Source organism: Canis aureus, chromosome 23 (genome assembly GCF_053574225.1).
Source record: "Canis aureus isolate CA01 chromosome 23, VMU_Caureus_v.1.0, whole genome shotgun sequence".
NCBI lineage: Eukaryota > Metazoa > Chordata > Mammalia > Carnivora > Canidae > Canis > Canis aureus.
The window spans coordinates 38008962-38027344 of NC_135633.1; the positions used below are offsets into that span (position 1 = coordinate 38008962).

The window sequence follows — 18383 nt, forward strand, 5'->3', positions numbered from 1 at the left end:
TCACTCCTACATTTTTTGTTCTTTAAGGTCAAATCTGTCCATAATTTTCCTTTATGGCTTTTGCAGTTTGTCCCCTGCTTAGAAGTATTTTTTCTCCTCCAGTGTATTTTAAGAACCCTTATTTTTTTAATGTTTATTAATTCATTTTAATCTGGATTTTATATTAATGCAGGAGTCTAATGTTTTTAAAAGATTGCATTTGGAAATTCCAACACTGTTTATTAAATAGACCTTTTTTTCTAGTTCTAGTCAATGAGAATTAGTTCTCTTACAACTTCTGATCTCACTTACTCCCCGCCCCCCATCCTCCCAATTTTGGGTTAAATCATCAGTCACTACTTATATAATAAAAAAAAAAATTCAGGGATCCCTCGGTGGCGCAGTGGTTTAGCGCCTGCCTTTGGCCCAGGGTGTGATCCTGGAGACCCAGGATCGAATCCCACGTCGGGCTCCCGGTGCATGGAGCCTGTTTCTCCCTCTGCCTATGTCTCTGCCTCTCTCTTCTCTCTCTCTCTCTCTCTATCATAAATAAATAAAATTTAAAAAAATTCAAATATTATACACTGATGTGGCAGGTAATTACTGTGATTATGTTTCCTTTCCTGAGTAACTTTTTGTTTTTCCAGGGGTTAGCAATCATCTTGTTATTTTCAGTTGCACAGTTTTCTATCAATCTATTTAAATGCTTGATTGGACTTGTCAAACACCTATTGTTATCATTTTCCGGATGCTAAAATATATCGAATGATCTTTCTGTTCCATTCCCCCCACCCCACCCCCCATCCCCCTGGCAATCTACCCCTCAGAACTCTCAAGTTCTCCTGCTCCATCTGAGCTAATTACTTTCTAGGCCTATGACACAGCTATTAGCTGGAATTTCCTTTAATGCTTTCCCCCACTGGATCCTTCAAATACCAGTATGTGGAGTATGTTTTGTCTTTAGAGAAGCAGCCTCCAATCTCCTGCCTCAGGGTTACATGCCTGATGGTTATTTGGAAGAAGGGTCTTCATGGGAGTAGATCTAAATATTTTTTTAAAGATTTATTTATTTATTCATGATAGACATAGAGAGAGAGAGAGAGAGAGAGGCAGAGACACAGGAGGAGGGAGAAGCAGGCTCCATGCAGGGAGCCCAATGCGGAACTCGATCCCGGGACTCCAGGATCACGCCCTGGGCCAAAGGCAGGCGCTAAACCAACGAGTCACCCAGGGATACCCATAGGAGTAGATCTAAGAAAGAAGGCTGTGGGTCCCACTGCTTATTACTTGAACTTTCCCATAATCAGCATGTTTCAATCTCCTACTATTATTAACCCAGCTCCACCTCACCCCTATATGTCTTGTGTCCCTGAGCCTGTCTGGGTCTCTCTTGCTCATTATCTCCAGAGAACATGCTTCCTATTGCCAAAAGTCACTCCCTGACTTCAAAGGATGGGAAAGAGGGCCTCTGGCTTTAATATTTACATAAAAATTTCAACCAATCCCTGCCCCTCCCCTACCTTCGGTGTACCCAGTACCACCTCAAGTCCTGCATCTTCTGTGGACTCTCAATAGCAGCCTCCTCTGCTCTAAGTCACATTTTACTCCTCCACTCATTTTCCACTTTTCAAGATGTATTTCTGAAATTTCTCTTTTGCTCACATTTCCTTTCTAATTTTCTCAGTCTTTGTGGATTTATACTCCCTCCAACCCTACTCTGCCCCACCTCTCCCTATTTAGTGATGTTTCTGTAGGAGGAGATAAACTCAGCTATATTTAACTGGAAGTCTCTCAAACTCAGTGCCATATATGTATGTATAGATAGCACTATGAGGTATAGGAAACCCTACCCTCAAGGAAGCAACCACTGATCTGCTTTCTGTCACTATAGAACAGTTTGCATTTTTGAGAGTTTTATATAAGTGCATTCGTACATAGGCATTCTTATTTGTCTGGATTCATCTCTGGATAGATTTGCCTTTTATTCAGTTTTCTATTTATTCTTATTTATTTTTAAAATTTTTTTAAAGCTTTTATTTATTTATTCATGACAGAGAGAGAGGCAGAGACACAGGCAGAGGGAGAGGGAGAGAAGCAGGCTCCATGCAGGGAGCCTGATGTGGGACTCGATCCCAGGTCTCCAGGATCACACCCCGGGTCAAAGGCAGCGCCAGACCACTGGGCCACTGGGGCTGCCCTATTCGGTTTTTAAAAATCAGCTTTATTGAGGCACACAAAGTCACCAATTTTATTGTTTTAAATTATTTATTTATTCATGAGAGACACACAGAGAGGCAGAGACACAGGCAGAGGGAGAAGCAGGCTCCCTTCAGGGAGCCCGATGCGAGACTCAGTCCCAGGACCCCAGGATCACACCCTGAGCCAAAGGCAGACACTCGACCACTGAGCTACCCAGACATTCCACAAAATCACCAATTTTATATGTAGAGTTAGAGAAGTTTTGATAAATGAGTATCATCATGCAATCATTACTATAGTCGAGACACAGAACATGTGAAAAGGAATATTTTAAATTTAAAGCAAGATTTAAGGGAAACACAAAGTTTCTTAGTTTCAGAGAAAGTCATGTGTTGTGTGCACGCAACATTCAAGCATCATCCCATGAACACACAAAACTTAATGCCATTTAGTCTCCCTTTTCAAGTTACACAGCTGTGAGAACCTGCATTCTTGATTATTTACAGGGAACTTTAGTGAAGGCTTCTTCTTCTTCTTTTTTTTTTTTTTTCTACAAATACCTCTTTCGTACCTTAAGAAATAACTTCAAAGATAAAGGAACAGAAGAAAGTTTGTAAGGGAGTTAAACTAAAACCCAAACTACATTTGCATACTGTTTATACTTTGATTCATTCCCTGCAGTGATTCTTCTGTCTCCAACCAGTCTACCGACCTACTATGCAAAGTGCCACATAGCCCAAAAGTTTCTGTCAGCCATGTTGTCTCAGGACTCTTCCCTGCCATCTTGTCTCCCAGCTGCCAGTCTCTCCCCATTCCATTCCCACCTAAATATCTGTTCATTAATCTCTCTGAAGTCTTGCTTTTTATGCTGGGAAACCTTCCACAGCTTCCCTGGGCTCACAGGATAAGGTCTGAGTTTCATAATGCCACCTTCATCTTTGTGTGCTCCACCTGTTTGTGTTAGTACTATGGGCAGCTGGGAGCCATCTCCAATGAGTCATGGGGCTGAGCCCAGCCGTTGTTGAACAGGGTGGGCTGTGAAGGTTTTATCTTTCTGTACTCCAGCACAACATGTGGAACGGCCTGGGTCTAGAAAAAGGGTGCTAGGACTATATTTGTTGCAAAGGGATAAAAACTTATACCTTAAGCTTTATTTAGAAAGCCTACTAAGGCTTTTATCAGCTACTGAAAGAAATTTCAGTAATGTAGGTGAATATGGAGATTTAGGTATCATAATAACTTAGAGGTTTTATGCTGCATGTTTATGTGTTGAATTCAGAGCATGACATGCCTGGGTTACTTTCTGAAAAGGATCACCATTTATTCATTTATCCATACATACATTAAGTATCTCTTGAGCACCTGTTACATGTCAGGCTCTGTACTAGGCATTGGCGGTCTATTGGTGAAGCAGAGAGAGATATTGTCTGTAACCTTTCAGACCTAACACAGTAGCTGAATGAGTCACTACAAGAGTAAGCAGAGCCCTAGAAGCAAGGTAAAGAGGGAGCTGTGGTGGACACTGCTGCCCTGCTCACATCCCCTCGGCACTCACCAGGCAAGCCAAAGACACCTTCCTGCAAGTGACTCTCAGGCTGACTGAAGACTTCTCTGGCTCACAGGCAGCAGGAGCATGCTCAGCCTTTGCATGGTGCAGGCCCTCAGTGCTGGGGAATCAATGAGCTCAGGAGCACTCCTCAACCAAGGGGGAGTGAGAATTGAGAGTTAACTACCCAGCTTCCTCACCCTCTGGGTGGGACAGCCCTGAGGGTATTCTATACCATCTTAGCCTTGGTTGTCCTAACAAAATGCCATAGACTGAGTGGTTTAAACAACAGAAATGTATTCTCTCACAGTTCCAGAGGCTAGATGGCTGAGATCAGAGTGTCAGTATGCATGGTTTCTGGTGAAGTCTCTCTTCCTGGCTTGGGGACAGCCTCCATATCAGGGTGTATTCACACCCCCTTCTTTATTTTCTCCCTCCAAAAGAGAAAGAAAGAATTCAGGGGAGCTCTCTGGTGTCACTTCCTATAAAAACACTAATCCTACTGTATCAAGGCCTTTATGATATCATTATAGGGCCTCCTAAATTTTAACTATTATTTTAACTCTCCTTATTATCCCTATCTCTCAATATAGTCATATTGAGAGTTAGGGCTTCAACATATGAATTTGGGTGGAGCACAAATCAACCTATGGCATATACTGTCTCCCAGAGTTCCCCAGGGAGACTGTGCCCATTATCCATCTCCCAGTAACAGGCTCATTAAGGCACTCTGAATAGGCTTCTTTTTCTTCCCTCCTCATTCCTCCATCTTCTCACCATAGCTTCCCGAGTCTACCCCCTAAATCAACCACTTGTACTCAAATCCCAATCTCAGGGTGTGTTTGGGGGGGAAATCCCACCAGTGACCCATAACAGGGCCCATAACAGGGGACCTGACTTATGCCTGGTGGGCCTGGAGTTTAGAGAGCTTTATCAGCTATGTCAGGAATTCTTTCCTAATGGCTCTGTGGGAAGCCATTTAAGGTATTAAGCAAAGGAATGAATCCTGGCAGAATGTGGAGACAGGATTCAAAGAAACAAAAAGTTGATTCAAGGGCAACTAACTGGGCAGCTATTTTTCCAGTCAAATCAGAAGAAGACTGTGATCAGTGCTAGTGAGGAGGCAGTGAAGACAGAGCCTGATGTGGTGCCTGCCTTGTCCATAGTCACTGCTCAACATATATTTTTGGATGAAAATTAATGAATAGGTTCTATGTATCAAACCTCTAGATAGACTGACAGGACTTAGATTGATGACATCTGAGATATGAGGAAAAAGAAAGAGTCAAGAACAACTCCTGGTCTTCAGGCTTCAATAGCTCGTGATGCTGGTGCTATTTACTGAATGTAGATCATAGCCTCAAGGATCAGCAAGTTGGAAGGGTGGGAGATAATGAGTTTTGGGCATGATGTGCCTGTGAGACATCTAATTGATGATAAGTAGGCAGCTGAGTATACAGGTTTGAAGCTAGCAGAGATGCATATTTGGGTCCCACCAGATATAGATGCTGAGAGGAGTGAGCCCTCTCCAGCTACATGAGAAATGTGATCCAGAAGACTTCCAAATTTTCCTACTTTCTGGCATTCTTTCCAAATAATATTTTAGAAGGAGTATGAAGGAGAACTAATATTTGCTAAGAACCTACTACTTGCCAAGAATTGGACCCGGTGTTTATTCTTCAGAACAGCCCTGAGAGTTATGCAATATTATCTCCATTTATAGATGAGGACATTGAAGTACAGAAAGAAGAAGTAATGTATCCAAGCGCACAGCTGGTCAGCTACTTCAGAAAAACTCTGTGGACTTTCTTAGTCCAAATTTCTGTTAAAGAAAATAAGCATCAGCAAAGCATGGTTCTATATCCTATGTGTCTTAATCTCACCAGACTCCACAATGAGCAATTCCAAAGTCAGTTGCATTCACCAGATGGGTCTTTTGATTTCAGAGTCCAAACACTATTCTTGAGCTTCACAAGAAACTCATCAGTTGGCTCAGTGGTTGAGCGTTTGCCTTTGGCTCACGGCATGACCACAGGAACCTGGGATCAAGTCCCACATCAGGCTCGCCCCGGCCTGGGGAGCCTGCTTCTCCCTCTGCCTATGTCTCTATCTCTTTCTGTGTGTCTCTCATGAATAAATAAATAAATAAAATCCAAAGACTATTCTCTCTGCAACCCCCTGTTCAGCTACTCATCCCTCATTTGGACAGCTTTCTTTCTCTTTTCCTACTGATGACCCTATTGCGGTATAGCCCCAAACTGAAGTCTTCTCTCAATTTCTGTCTCTGTAGATTCACTTTTTCTGGATATATTATTTAAATGGGATCATATAGTGTGGTCTTTTGCAATGGTTTTCTCAGCTAGTGTACTGACTAAAAGGTAAAATATTTAGTATTTCCTCAATACCATATATAATGCAAGGAGTAACCCAAAATCTCACTATGTCTTTTTATTTAAAAATATAGCACACCATCTTGGACTTGGTAATAATGATACACAGTTCTGAAAATTCCCTAATTATTTTTCCTTCTGCAAACAAATATTTTTTGTAGATCTGCATTAAACTCACACATTTATTTGAAAAGATTAACATTGATGTTATTCAATGTTACACATTTTCTAGTCCAGGTATTATAGTATTTCCTGTCCAATCCAGTCTGTTAAGTCAAAAGTTTTGAGAACTTTAAAAAAAGTATTATTTAGGTTTTGAACATATACTATCTATATTAACACTCTATTATGGTGTTATTTTTATTTTTAATTTTTATTTTTTTTTAAATTTTTATTTATTTATGATAGTCACACAGAGAGAGAGAGAGAGAGAGAGAGAGAGAGAGAGAGGCAGAGACACAGGCAGAGGGAGAAGCAGGCTCCATGCACCGGGAGCCCGACGTGGGATTCGATCCCGGGTCTCCAGGATCGCGCCCTGGGCCAAAGGCAGGCGCCAAACCGCTGCACCACCCAGGGATCCCTGGTGTTATTTTTATATGGTACATTTCCCCCATGGTCTATTCTAAATCATTGTTTCTGATAGGAAAATTATTGAATTGTGTACAAAAATGTTGAAAAAACAGTATTGAGGTTTTTTCAAAAGATTAAAAAATAGAACTACTATATGATCCAGCAATCCCATTTTGCGGTATTTATCCAAAATAATTGAAATCAGGATCTGAAAGAGATATCTATACGTCCATGTTCATCACAGCATTATTCACAATACTCAAAATATTGAAACAACCTAAATGTCCATTGGTGGATGAATGGATAAAGAAAACATGGTATAGTCATACAATGGAATATTATTTAGCTTTAGAAAACGAAGAAAATCCCGCCACTTGCAACCATATGGATGAGCCTAGAGGACATTATGCTAAGTGAAATAAGCCAAACACAGAAGAACAAATACTGCATGATTCCACTTACATGAGGTATCTAAAAACAGTCAAATTCATAGAAGCAGAGAGTAAATTGGTGGTTGTCAGGGGCTCAGGAAAGGGAGAATGGGGGGTTCTGGCTCAACTGGTATTAAGTTTCAGTTCTGTCAGACACATAAATTGTAGAGATCTACTGTTAAATACAGTGCCCACAGTTAACAACAATGTACACTTAGAATTTTGTGAGAGGGTAGATCTCATGTTGTGTTCTTACCATAGTTAAAAAAAAACCAACTGGAAAATAATTATACAAACACAGTCCTTACAAAGTGGAAGTCAGAATCTATACTGCCTCATTCTCTAGATGTGAGGTAGTATCACTCTCTATGTTCTAATTCTTTAATATGTTTGTTAGAGGCAGAGTTTCACAGACTACTTCCTGGTGTGGGGGTGGGCATCTCACCTGAGTCATAGAAGGTTCTAAAGATTGGGCAAGCTGATAACTTGAGCCAGGGAAATGAGGTCATTCTTTTTGCCAACCATTGCAAACGTGCAAAAGGCAGAGGCAGTGACATGTCTCCTGGACCAAGCAGCAGACCTATGTGAGAAGCTCGTAGGCAGAAGAAAGATGGAAAGTGTGATCAGTGAAGTTCATCCTGGATCCTGTCCCTATCTTGACCTCTCCCAACCCTTCTATACTGTAGCCAGAGTGAACTTTTGTCATGAAAGATGATTCAGAGGACCCATCACCATCTGTCCTGTTGCTTCTATCCTGCTGGCTAGCTCTTCTCCCCTCTCTGGGACCCTATTCTCCAAGCATTAGTAAATTTCTTTCAGCTTCACAAGAAACTCATCATTTTCATTTTTACCTGTAGGACTTTTTCCATGTCAATCCCTCTGTTCCAGCCCCTTTCACATCCAACCCTCTAAACTGACTAATGCCTGCTCATGGTCAAGTCTCAATTCAGACCTCAGTTCCTCTGGAAATTTTTCCCTGACTCTCAAGACTGGGTTAGGTTTTTCCCTTTCCAGGGGTTTTTACCCCTATTCCACGGTTATCAAACTGTGTTGTGATGGCCTAACAACTTGTCTGCTCCTCACTCCCCATAGACTGAAAGCTCCTTCAGGCAGAAAGAATCTGCCCAACATCTGACCTCATGAGATACCCCAAGTTAGGACTTCCCAATCAACTTGCTCCCAAACTCCTAATCCATAGATACAGTGAGACAATAAGTTATTGTTGTTGTCTTGAATCACTAAATTTTGGAGTAATTTGTTATATAGTAATAGCTAACTAATACACTATCAAAACTTAGTGGCTTTAAACAACCATATCCCAGATTCTGCAGGGTAGTAATTGGCAATCTCTTGCTCCTGTGGCATCAACTATGGCACAACTCAGCAATTCTCAGCTGATGGATGGCTTGTTGGGAGGATTCAAGATACCTTCACTCACATGTCAAGTACTTTTTGGGCTCAAAGGTAGGCTCAGTTGGAAGAGATGACCATAGGGCCTACATGTGACCTCTCCAGCATGGCTGTCTCAAAGTAGATGGGCTCTTTACATGGCAGTTGGCTTCCCTCAGAACAAGTATCCCAAAAGAACCCAGAAGCAGCTTTTTCTGACCTAGCCTTGGAAATTATGTATAATCATTTCTGCTATATTCTCTTGGTTGAAATAGTCGTAAGACCACCTATATTCAAGAAGAGGGAAGAGAGACTCCACCGCTTAATGGGAGGAGTATCGGAGAATTTGTAGCTATTTTTTTAAGAAATAAACTAATTATTAAGGTATAATTTGCATGCAATAAAATGCACGCATTTCAATATGTAATTCCGCAATTTTTAACAAATGCCTATACCCTGTACCACCACCACCATGTTCTATTAAGTTAAAGAACATTTCCTTCACCTCTCCCTCTCAGCACTAGGCAACCACTAATCTGCTTTCAGACTCTTCTAGAATTTTGTATGATACAGTATATAGTTTTTCACATTTGGCTTTGTCACTTACCTAATTCTTTTGAGACCTGTCATGTTGTTTGTTGCATGTATCAATAGTTCATTTCTTTTTTATTGCTAAGTAGTTTCTATTGTATGGCTATAAACTTTTTGTTTTACCAGTTACCTGTTGATGGACATCTGGGTTGTTTCCAGGTTTAGATTATTACGATAAAGCTGTTATGAACATTCATTTTCATTTCTCTTGAACAAATATCTAGGAGTGGGGTTGCTGGGTTGATCATACTAGAGATATGTATTTAACCTTATAAAAGACCACCCAATTGTTTTCCAAATTGGTTGTGCCATCTTACTTTTCCAGCAACAATATATGAAAGTTCTAGTTGCTCCTCACTCTTGCTAACACACAATATTGTCAGTTTTTTTTTTTTTTTAAGTTTAACCATTCTAATGGGTGTGTAGTGGTATCTCACTGGAGCTTTAATTTGCATTTCCCTAATGACTAATGATGTTGAGCATGTTTTCAGGTACTAATTGGCCACTGATATGTCTTCTTTTGTGGAGTGCCTATTCAAATCTTTTGGTGTTTGTAATTGGTTGTTTTATCTTCTCATTATTGAGCTTTTAGTTCAGTAAATTATGGATACCAGCCTTTGGTCAGGTATATGTATTGAAATATTTTCCTCCAGACTGTGGCTTGCCTTTTTGTCTTCTTAAAACTAACTAAAGAGAAGAAGTTTTTAATTTTTTGAATTCCAAAATCTTTTCCTTTTTTTTTTTAAACTTCATGCTCTTGGTGTCCTATATTAAAAAAAAAAAAAAAATCTTTGCCTACCCAACATCACGAAGATTTTCTCCTGTGTTTTATAGTTTTAGCTTTTATGTTCAGATCTATGATTAACTTCAAGTTAATTTTTTATAGGTATATAATCAGGTCAAGGTTCATTTTTTTTTCCTCAGATCTATGCAATAGTTACAGTAGCATTTGTTGAAAATACTATCCTTTCCTCATCTATTTACCCTGGCACTTCTGTCTGAAGCAACTGTCTATGTATGTATGTGTGTGTGTGTATAAAATCAAATATGATAGTTAAATACATGTAAATATATGTACATTTGTTTTTACATATCTATTTCTGGATGTTTTTGTCACATTCTGTTGATTTGTATGTTTCTCTTATGTAGTCATATCTTAAAACTGCCAAAACATGTAGCAACTCACTATAGCTGAATTGCTCCCATGACATCATATACTAAAGCCCTCAAGCACAGTCAGTATTACCTGGCTCAGGCTTCTGGGACACAACACTCTGGCTCCAGCTTACATTCTGGGCTCCTCTCCCTCTGAAAGAACAGAGTTCATAAAAGTAATTTCAAAAATTAGGTAGGAGGAGGAAGGAGATATGTGGGGGGAAAAGTGATGTGATTTCTTTTTGCCAGAGTTCTGGTCATTCAAGTTAAACTTGGTTTCAAGAGATGAAGAGATGGGGAAGGTTGCAGAGCCATTCTCTGGCCTAAAGGAAAAAGTTGCAACCCTTATAAATAGAGTGGGAAACAATCCCATTTTATAATATCAAAACATGCCAATGGATGTTGGATTAAAACATAATTCCCTCTATGAGTTTGTCATAATGCCTGCTTAAAGGTAAACTTTCCCTGTCAAGAAAGTAATTTACTGCATGACGTTTTTTTTTTTTGTTTTTGTTTTTGTTTTTTTTTTGCAAAAATACCTATTTAAGGTACAAAGGAACAAAGTTTTTGGGTAAGAAGTATAGCTGGGCTTTTCTATTTCTCAAAAGTAACTTTGTTGTCAATAAACCTTCTGATTTACTAGAAGTTTGAACAGGTCTACAAAGTCAACAGGTTAATCACTAGCTCAGGTCTCTAAAAATTATTGTGAGATTTAATATTGATACATTTAGTTGATTGCTTTAGGGTCTGTTTGCAGAAGTAGTGATCCTCAACAAAAAAAAAGGTGAAAAAATGGAAAAAGTATAAAATGTTTACAAATTGTGCATACCAAACAGGTTATTTGGCATTTTGCCAAATCAGACAATATATTTGGCTTTTTCTACCACAGAAACTTTCCTATTTGTATTTCTTTGGGGGGAGGGTAGGGAGGGAAGGGTGGCAGAGAGAGAATCTTAAGCAGGCTCCACACCCAGAGTGGAGCCTGGGCAGGGCTCGATCTCATGATTCTTGAGTCCATGACCTGAGCCGAAATCTAGAGTTAGATTGTTAACTGACTGAGCCACCTAGGCGCCCCTCTCCTACCTGTATTTCTACATCACTCAACATGGCTAGCAGAAAAATCAAAGTCAAATGAGGAAACTTGGCAAATGCTTATCTGGCTTCATCTGTTTGACCACCAACTGGCAAATACCATAATAAAAACTGCACAGGAGATAAAGGATAGAGTAAAAGTACATTTTTTACCCTGGGCCCAGGCTTTCATAGAAGAAGCAGGTCTAAGGTTTATAGGAAATGATTTGGGAATGATTTCTAAGGGCTGAATAATCACAAAATTCTTTTTCCATTTAACAGAAATAATCCCCATGCTTGAAAAATTTTTGGTGGTACCTTTTTTCTCCTGCATCTGCACTCTATTTAATAATTTTACCCCATAATCCCACCTGTTGTTATTCTAGGAAAGACCAAGTACCTAAGAAAATCTTTATCAAATGTGTAGATCACAGGAAACTGTTGGCATTTAACAAAGACATAACACCGATGGAATAAAGGAAGGCCCAAATGAGGTAGAACACATAAATTATCTCAAACTGGTTACTTTTTGGATGACTTTTTACCAATGAGATAAACTACCTCAACCAAAAGCTAATATTTATATTAACTGATTCAATTCCCTAAAGAAGTTAATTCGTTATTAATATACCAGAGGACTGGGGCACCTGGGTGGCTCAGTGGTTGAGGCTTGCCTCCGGTGCAAGGCGTGATCTCTGTTTCCCATTGGAGTCCTCCATCTGGCTCCCTGCAGGGAGTCTAGGTGTCTGCCTCTCTCTGTGTGTCTCTCACGAACAAAGAAATAAAATCTAAAAAAAAAAAAAAAGTCACAGAACTAATTAGAAACTATATATGATAGTCTATTTTTTAAAAATCAAATTCAAGAATGTCAAACAGGTGACTTATGAAGAGTGGGGGTTCAAGGGAGCTCCTCACCTGTGTCTTCTGGGGACAGAGGGGTGAGTGACTCGGATGTTACTAGCCTAAGTAGGTGCTGCCAGGATGTAAGAAATTGTCGTGAGGCCGAGAAAGAAAAAAAATGCAGGAGTCCTGGCGTTTCACTGTATCTGTATCTTCAAAAGATGAATGGATAAAGCTGTGGTCTATGTATATAATGGAATATTCCTCAGCCATTAGAAATGACGAATACCCACCATTTGCTTCGACTTGGATGGAACTGGAGGGTATTATGCTGAGTGAAGTAAGTCAATCGGAGAAGGACAAACATTATATGTCTCATTCATTTAGGGAATATAAAAATTAGTGAAAGGGAATAAAGGGAAAGGGGAGGAAATGAGTGAAAATATCAGTGAGGGTGACAACATGAGAGCCTCCTAACTCTGGGAAATGAACAAGGGGTAGTGGAAGGGGAGGTGGGCGGGGGGTTGGGGTGACTGGGTGACGGGCACTGAGGGGGGCACTGGACGGGATGAGCACTGGGTGATATGCTGTATGTTGGCAAATTGAACTCCAATTTAAAAAATCAAAAATAAATTAAAAATAAAAATAAAAAATGCAGGATAGAAAAGGCACCTTCGGAGGTTGTAGCCAGGTGATATATTTCCCCCTCAAATTAGGACAGAGCTGCAAAAAGTAGAAAGAGTGAGGAAAACGGAATCGGAATCTGTGTTGGTTTTCTTGAGGTTTAGGAGCAAAAAAAGTAAAGAGAGAAGCAAAACAGGACCAAGGAGCTTACAGAGCCGGGTGTTATCACACAAGCACTTAGTGGAGGAGGCTGCAATTCCGTTAAGGACCAAACCCCAGGGGACTGTCGCACCCAACCCGGGGCCAGCAAGAGCCCTGCGGGTGGAAGGGCAGGGGGGCAGAGGGGCAGAGGGGCAGAGGGGCAGGGGGGCAGAAGGGCAGGGGGGCAGAGGGGCAGGGGGGCAGAGGGGCAGGGGGGTAGGGGGGCAGGGGGGGCAGAAGGGCAGGGGGGCAGGGGGGCAGAGGGGCAGGGGGGTAGGAGGGCAGGGGGGCAGAGGGGCAGGGGGCAGGGGGGCAGGGGGGCAGAAGGGCAGGGGGCAGGGGGGCAGAGGGGCAGGGGGTAGGGGGGCAGGGGGGCAGGGAGGCAGAGGGGCAGGGGGGCAGGGGGGCAGAGGGACAGAAGGGCAGGGGGGCAGAAGGGCAGGGGGGCAGGGGGGCAGAAGGGCAGGGGGGCAGGGGGGCAGGGGGGGCAGAGGGGCAGGGGGGCAGGGGGGTAGGGGGGCAGGGGGGCAGAGGGGCAGGGGGGCAGGGGGGGCAGAGGGGCAGGGGGGCAGGGGGGCAGGGGGGCAGAGGGGCAGAGGGGCAGGGGCCGGCCGCGCGCACACCCCCGCCCGCCCCGCGAGCGCCTGTTAAGCCACGCTGCGGTCTCGGCGCAGAGCCACGTGCCACGTGTCCGCACAACCGAGCGCCTACAGGTTTAGCCGTCGAGGGAGGCCGGGAGGGGGCGTGCGTTAGTGTGCAATCAGCAGGGTGCGCTGCGGGGGTGAAAATCGCGCGGGGAGAAGGCGGGAGGGCGCCATCTCGGCGGCAAAAGGCGGCAGCGCGGGCCTTCGGCCGCGCCTCTTCCCTGTGCGGCCACCGGGAGGCGCGCCCGGCCCGCGGGAGCTCCTGCGCGGGGCGGGGCGGGGCGGGGCGGGGCGGGGCGGGGCGGGGCAGCCCGCGCGCGCGCGTCGCCTTGGAAACGGAGGGCGCTGGCGCCGCGGCGGAGGGGGTGGGCCGGGTCCCCTGGCGGCGGGCGAGTGCGGACTGCGGGCCCCTGCAGAGCCTCCGCTCCCGGACGCCGTGGAGGGCGGTAGCGGGACTGGCGGGCCTCCTGCCTCGGCCCCGACCCCTCCCGCCCGGCACCTGAGGCCCGACCTCCCCGCCCACCCCCGCCAGTCCCGGGGCCTGCCCTGCGCCCACGGGGGCCTGGGTCGCGCCCTCGGGCGTCCTCCCCCGGGCCCTGCTCCTGGACCGTTGGAAGCCGCCGGGAGCGCTGCTCAGACGCCCACCTCTCTTCACGCAGGACACAGAACCCGAAGATCTTTTGATCTGACCAAAATATTAACCGCCTTGCAGTAGAACCCCCGGGTGTGTTGCTCGTTTGCCCTTCTAGATCTTCCATTCCCGGAGGGCAGGATCTGAATTTGATTCAGGTTCGTAACCTTTTTTTTTTTTTTCCCCAGAAAGCCCCATATTATTTTTTTTATAATAAATTTATTTTTTATTGGTGTTCAATTTGCCAACATACAGAATAACACCCAGTGCTCATCCAGTCCAGTGCCCCCCTCAGTGCCCGTCACCCAGTCACCCCCACCCCCCGCCCTCCTCCCCTTCCACCACCCCTAGTTCGTTTCCCAGAGTTAGGAGTCTTCGTGTTCTGTCTCCCTTTCTGATATTTCCTACCCTTCATGCCCTCACCTCACAGGCAGCCTCTAGCATACAGTAGATGCTCAGTAAACCAGTTCTTCCATTTGTTTGGAGCTTTATTGCTTGACAGTACTTCCAAAGTACTTGAGCTTCCTTGATAACCCTGGGAGGAGGCAGGAAAGATGAAGAGAACTCAGGATCAGGGGGTTTAGAGGCTTGTTTGGGGTTATAAAACTGATAGTGGAGGGGCTAGGACTAGACTCAAGCCTTGCTTGGCTTAGTGTTCTTAGCACATTCCCAGTCTTGTGAATGCGTTTTGAGTGAAGACTCACACCCCCTTGCATCCTTCTCAGTACCAGTACACAGCCCTCCCCTGTGGGTACTTTCTGAGTGGCCTGAATGTTGTTGATGGCCTTAACCCTCACTCTCTCAGTCCATAGATTGGCTTCAGCTCCCCGCCCTGGATGCTGCAACATCCTTCTTTTACAATTCAATTTCACACTACCTTGCTTCTTCAGTCCCCTTCTCACTCCATGATTAACTCTCTGTTAGACAAGAGAGAGTTGAGGAGGAGGATGAGAGGTGGAAGATGTCTCATTGAAGGAAAAAAGTATATACATAGATATGTTTCTGTGAAGGCAGAGAAGGAAAATAATGAGATTGGGTATTTATCATTGTGTGTGTGATAACCGCTCGTGGATTTCCTTATTGCCACCCCAAGACCTGACTCCAGCAGATCTTTTTCATAATCACCACTGTTATTTGATGATAGAAACTTTTTTGTTCTCCACCATCAGAGTATGAAAATACTGCATGCATTTCCATAATCTTCACAATATTCTTTTCATGATTATGTTTCTTTTGTGACATTTCTAAGCTTGAAGGACAGAAGGAGTTGGGGGGAAAATGTAGTTCTGGTTGCTAGATAAGTTAGTATAAGATAGTGCTTTTCAAACTATGTTATTAGCAATTCTGGATCAGAAGATAGACCAATTATTAAGCTAAGAATCCAGTATAATTTGGGAACTGCAGTTCAGAAATGTGCTACTGACCAAAGGATTTGCGCTGGCAAAGAAAACATGTGGCAATGTAATGTAAATCATCAATTAGGCAAGTGAAAGTTGTCACTTATCCAGATATTTTATTTATTATTTTATTTATTATTATTAGTGTCATTTATCCAGATATTTTATTTATTATTTTTTAAAATATAAGGTACATTAATAATAGTTAACTTTATTATTATCTTTTTTTATTTTAAATAGGCTCTACACCCAACATGGGGCTTGAACTTACAACCCTGAGACTAAGCCAACCAGGCACCTATATCCAGATATTTTTAAATACTTCAATTTGAGTATATGGTGGTTTAACAAGTATCTCCAAACTGGCTGTGTTTTACTTTTTAAAGCTATTTTGGACTGTATATACATAATCTATACAAAAGGAGGACTGAATTTGTTTGAAACTAACTTTTAGGTGATATTCTCACTACTAAAAGCCTTTAAATGAATTTAGAGTTTTTTTTTTAACATACACTGAAGAACACTTTTTAAATATTTAAAAATTGTATTAAAAATATGTTCTACCATAAGAGAGTATTTGCATTTAAAAGTGATTTACTAGGACACCTGGGTGGCCAAGTGGTTGAGCATCTGCCTTCAGCTTAGGGCAAGATCCTGGAGTCCCAGGATCAAGTCCCACATCAGGCTCCCTGCGTGGAGCCTGCTTCTCCTTCTGCCTGTGTCTCTGCCTCTCTCTCTGTCATGAATAAATAAATAAAATCTTAAAATAAAATAATAAAATAAAAAAATAAAATAAATAAAATAAAATAAAATAAAATAAAATAAAAGTGATTTACTTTCAGGGCCCCCTGGGTGGATCAGTCAGTTGAGCATCCAACTCTTGATCTTGGTGCAAGTCTTGATCTAGGGTTGTGGATTTGAGCCCCACATTGGGCTCCACGCTGGGCGTGGAGCTTACCTTAAATAAACAAACAAACAAACAAACAAACATGATTTACTTTCTAAACTAAGGATATGTACGACATTATGAGCAAATAAATAGGGTCATTGGTAAAGAAAGTGAGTACACATGATTTGCAAGTCAGTCATTCAAATTAGACATTTATTGAACATCTAGTTTGCATCCATGGAAGATCCTGGCCTATGTTCCAACATATATTTTTTGAAAGTCCAAAGATGAAGTGATTAGTTATTATTCAGTATTAAAGGAGTTGTATTTTGTTGAGAATGAATGCCATGAATGTTTTCAAATATATACTGCAGTTAACACTGTAATGAGATATTACTATATTATTATTGTTGTTGTTTATTAGAGTTACACATTTATAGGTAGGTAATAGCAGAGCCAGGACTAGATAGATTTCAAGACTTCCAACACCCACATAGAGATCTTTTAACTAAACCATACTCTCAACCTCTGATGGAATCTTATTCAGAACTTCTGCTATTACTAATGCTATTAAATGAGTATCTTCCATTTTAATCTACATTTATATAAAAACATTGGCTAATCAACATCAGAATCCATTCTAAATGTCTGGAAACGTATCAGGGCAGAGCTGCCATCCCTCCCAGCCTCCATAAAATTCGGAAAGAGTCAGTAGGAGGCTTCTGGATATTCGTCCCAAATGAAAAAGAGTCATGAGGAACCTTCTAGATACTGAGCTAGGATCCTGAGAATCCATTTTTTTGTTTTTTGGATAATTTTGCAGAGTAAAGTAAGACATGGGTTAACAGTACATTTGAAGAATGTGGCTATTATATGTCCATTTTTTTCCAAACAGCCTACTTACTTTTCAGTGAAAAGCACTTGGGGAATATATTTTGAAACATTTTCTGATGGGAAATGATTATGGAGTGGGCTCTGACAAGGCTGGACACCCAGTCTTCAAACTCAGCTTCCTCACCTGTCCTCCCACCACAACGTATATTGAAAGCCCAGTGTTGGGAAGCCTGGGTGGCTCAGTGGTTTAGCGCTGCCTTCAGCCCAGGGTGTAATCCTGGAGACCCGGGATTGAGTCCCACGTTGGGCTCCCTGTATGGAGCCTGCTTCTCCCTCTGCCTGTGTCTCTGCCTCTCTCTCTCTCTCTCTCTCTCTCTGTGTCTCTCATGAATAAATAAATAAAATCTTAAAAAAAGAAAAAGAAAAAGCCCAGTGTTGGGAGAGGAAAAACAGGCACAGAAGGTCACCCTGTAGTCACGATCTTGGGAGCATTCATTACATGCACAATCTTTCTAGTCTTTTAAAGTTGCTCATTATTTTTTTGAAGTTCTGCTGGAGTATATTTCTTTGTCTGAGTAGCGATCTTGTCTCTTCATATTTTAAAATTAAGGGTCAGGTAAAGTGCCATGCACAGAGCAGGCACTAAATAGATGTTTGCAGTTACTGGCAAACAGATCAAGTGTCCCTCTGTCAGGAATTATTCTTTGTGAAACCTTCCTGAAAGGTAATCACATTATTTTGTGAGTTTTTTTTCTAGGATTCTCACCTTTTGCTGAGATAGAAATCCTCTAGGTGGTCAAGAACTGTAAATCCTTGTAAATATTTATGAAAATCCCCATTGTTTGTAGGACATTATCAAATGTAGAAGTACTTAGTACTTTCTGAAGTAATGTCATTAGCTCATTGCAAGAATGCATCTATTAAAAGGGCAACCGATGCTTCCTAATTTTCTGAAAAATATATAAAACAATGAATCTTAATATAGTTTTTGCATAAATCATT

The 18383-nt window shown here is 42.2% G+C and overlaps 1 protein-coding gene and 2 long non-coding RNA genes across 12 annotated transcripts in view; 1 reads left to right on the plus strand and 2 right to left on the minus strand.

Annotated features, from left to right (window-relative positions):
* The window catches only part of LOC144295006 (uncharacterized), a 28351-nt gene extending 15204 nt beyond the window's left edge, over window positions 1-13147 (minus strand). For 5 of the 8 annotated variants that reach the window (XR_013362349.1, XR_013362346.1, XR_013362352.1 and 2 more), the window contains exons 1-6: window positions 12997-13147; window positions 12834-12884; window positions 12455-12492; window positions 12237-12373; window positions 11953-12109; window positions 10342-10403 (exon numbers count right to left, since the gene is read on the minus strand). This is a non-coding gene — a long non-coding RNA (uncharacterized LOC144295006). Of the gene's footprint in view, window positions 1-804; window positions 5547-7560; window positions 7708-10341; window positions 10404-11952; window positions 12110-12236; window positions 12374-12454; window positions 12493-12833; window positions 12885-12996 lie in introns of those variants that run through there. The other 3 variants (XR_013362350.1, XR_013362351.1, XR_013362353.1) reach the window with 2 other exon arrangements.
* An 860-nt stretch (window positions 13148-14007) lies between these two features.
* CCDC83 (coiled-coil domain containing 83) overlaps window positions 14008-18383 on the plus strand; it is a 48908-nt gene continuing 44532 nt past the window's right edge. The window contains exon 1 of one of the 3 annotated variants that reach the window (XM_077867339.1): window positions 14008-14419. The gene's annotated coding sequence lies outside the window, so the exon portion shown is untranslated. The remainder of the gene's footprint in view (window positions 14420-18383) is intronic. The other 2 variants (XM_077867336.1, XM_077867335.1) reach the window with 2 other exon arrangements.
* The window catches only part of LOC144295009 (uncharacterized), a 52203-nt gene continuing 51572 nt past the window's right edge, over window positions 17753-18383 (minus strand). The window contains exon 4 of the long non-coding RNA XR_013362358.1: window positions 17753-18331. This is a non-coding gene — a long non-coding RNA (uncharacterized LOC144295009). The remainder of the gene's footprint in view (window positions 18332-18383) is intronic.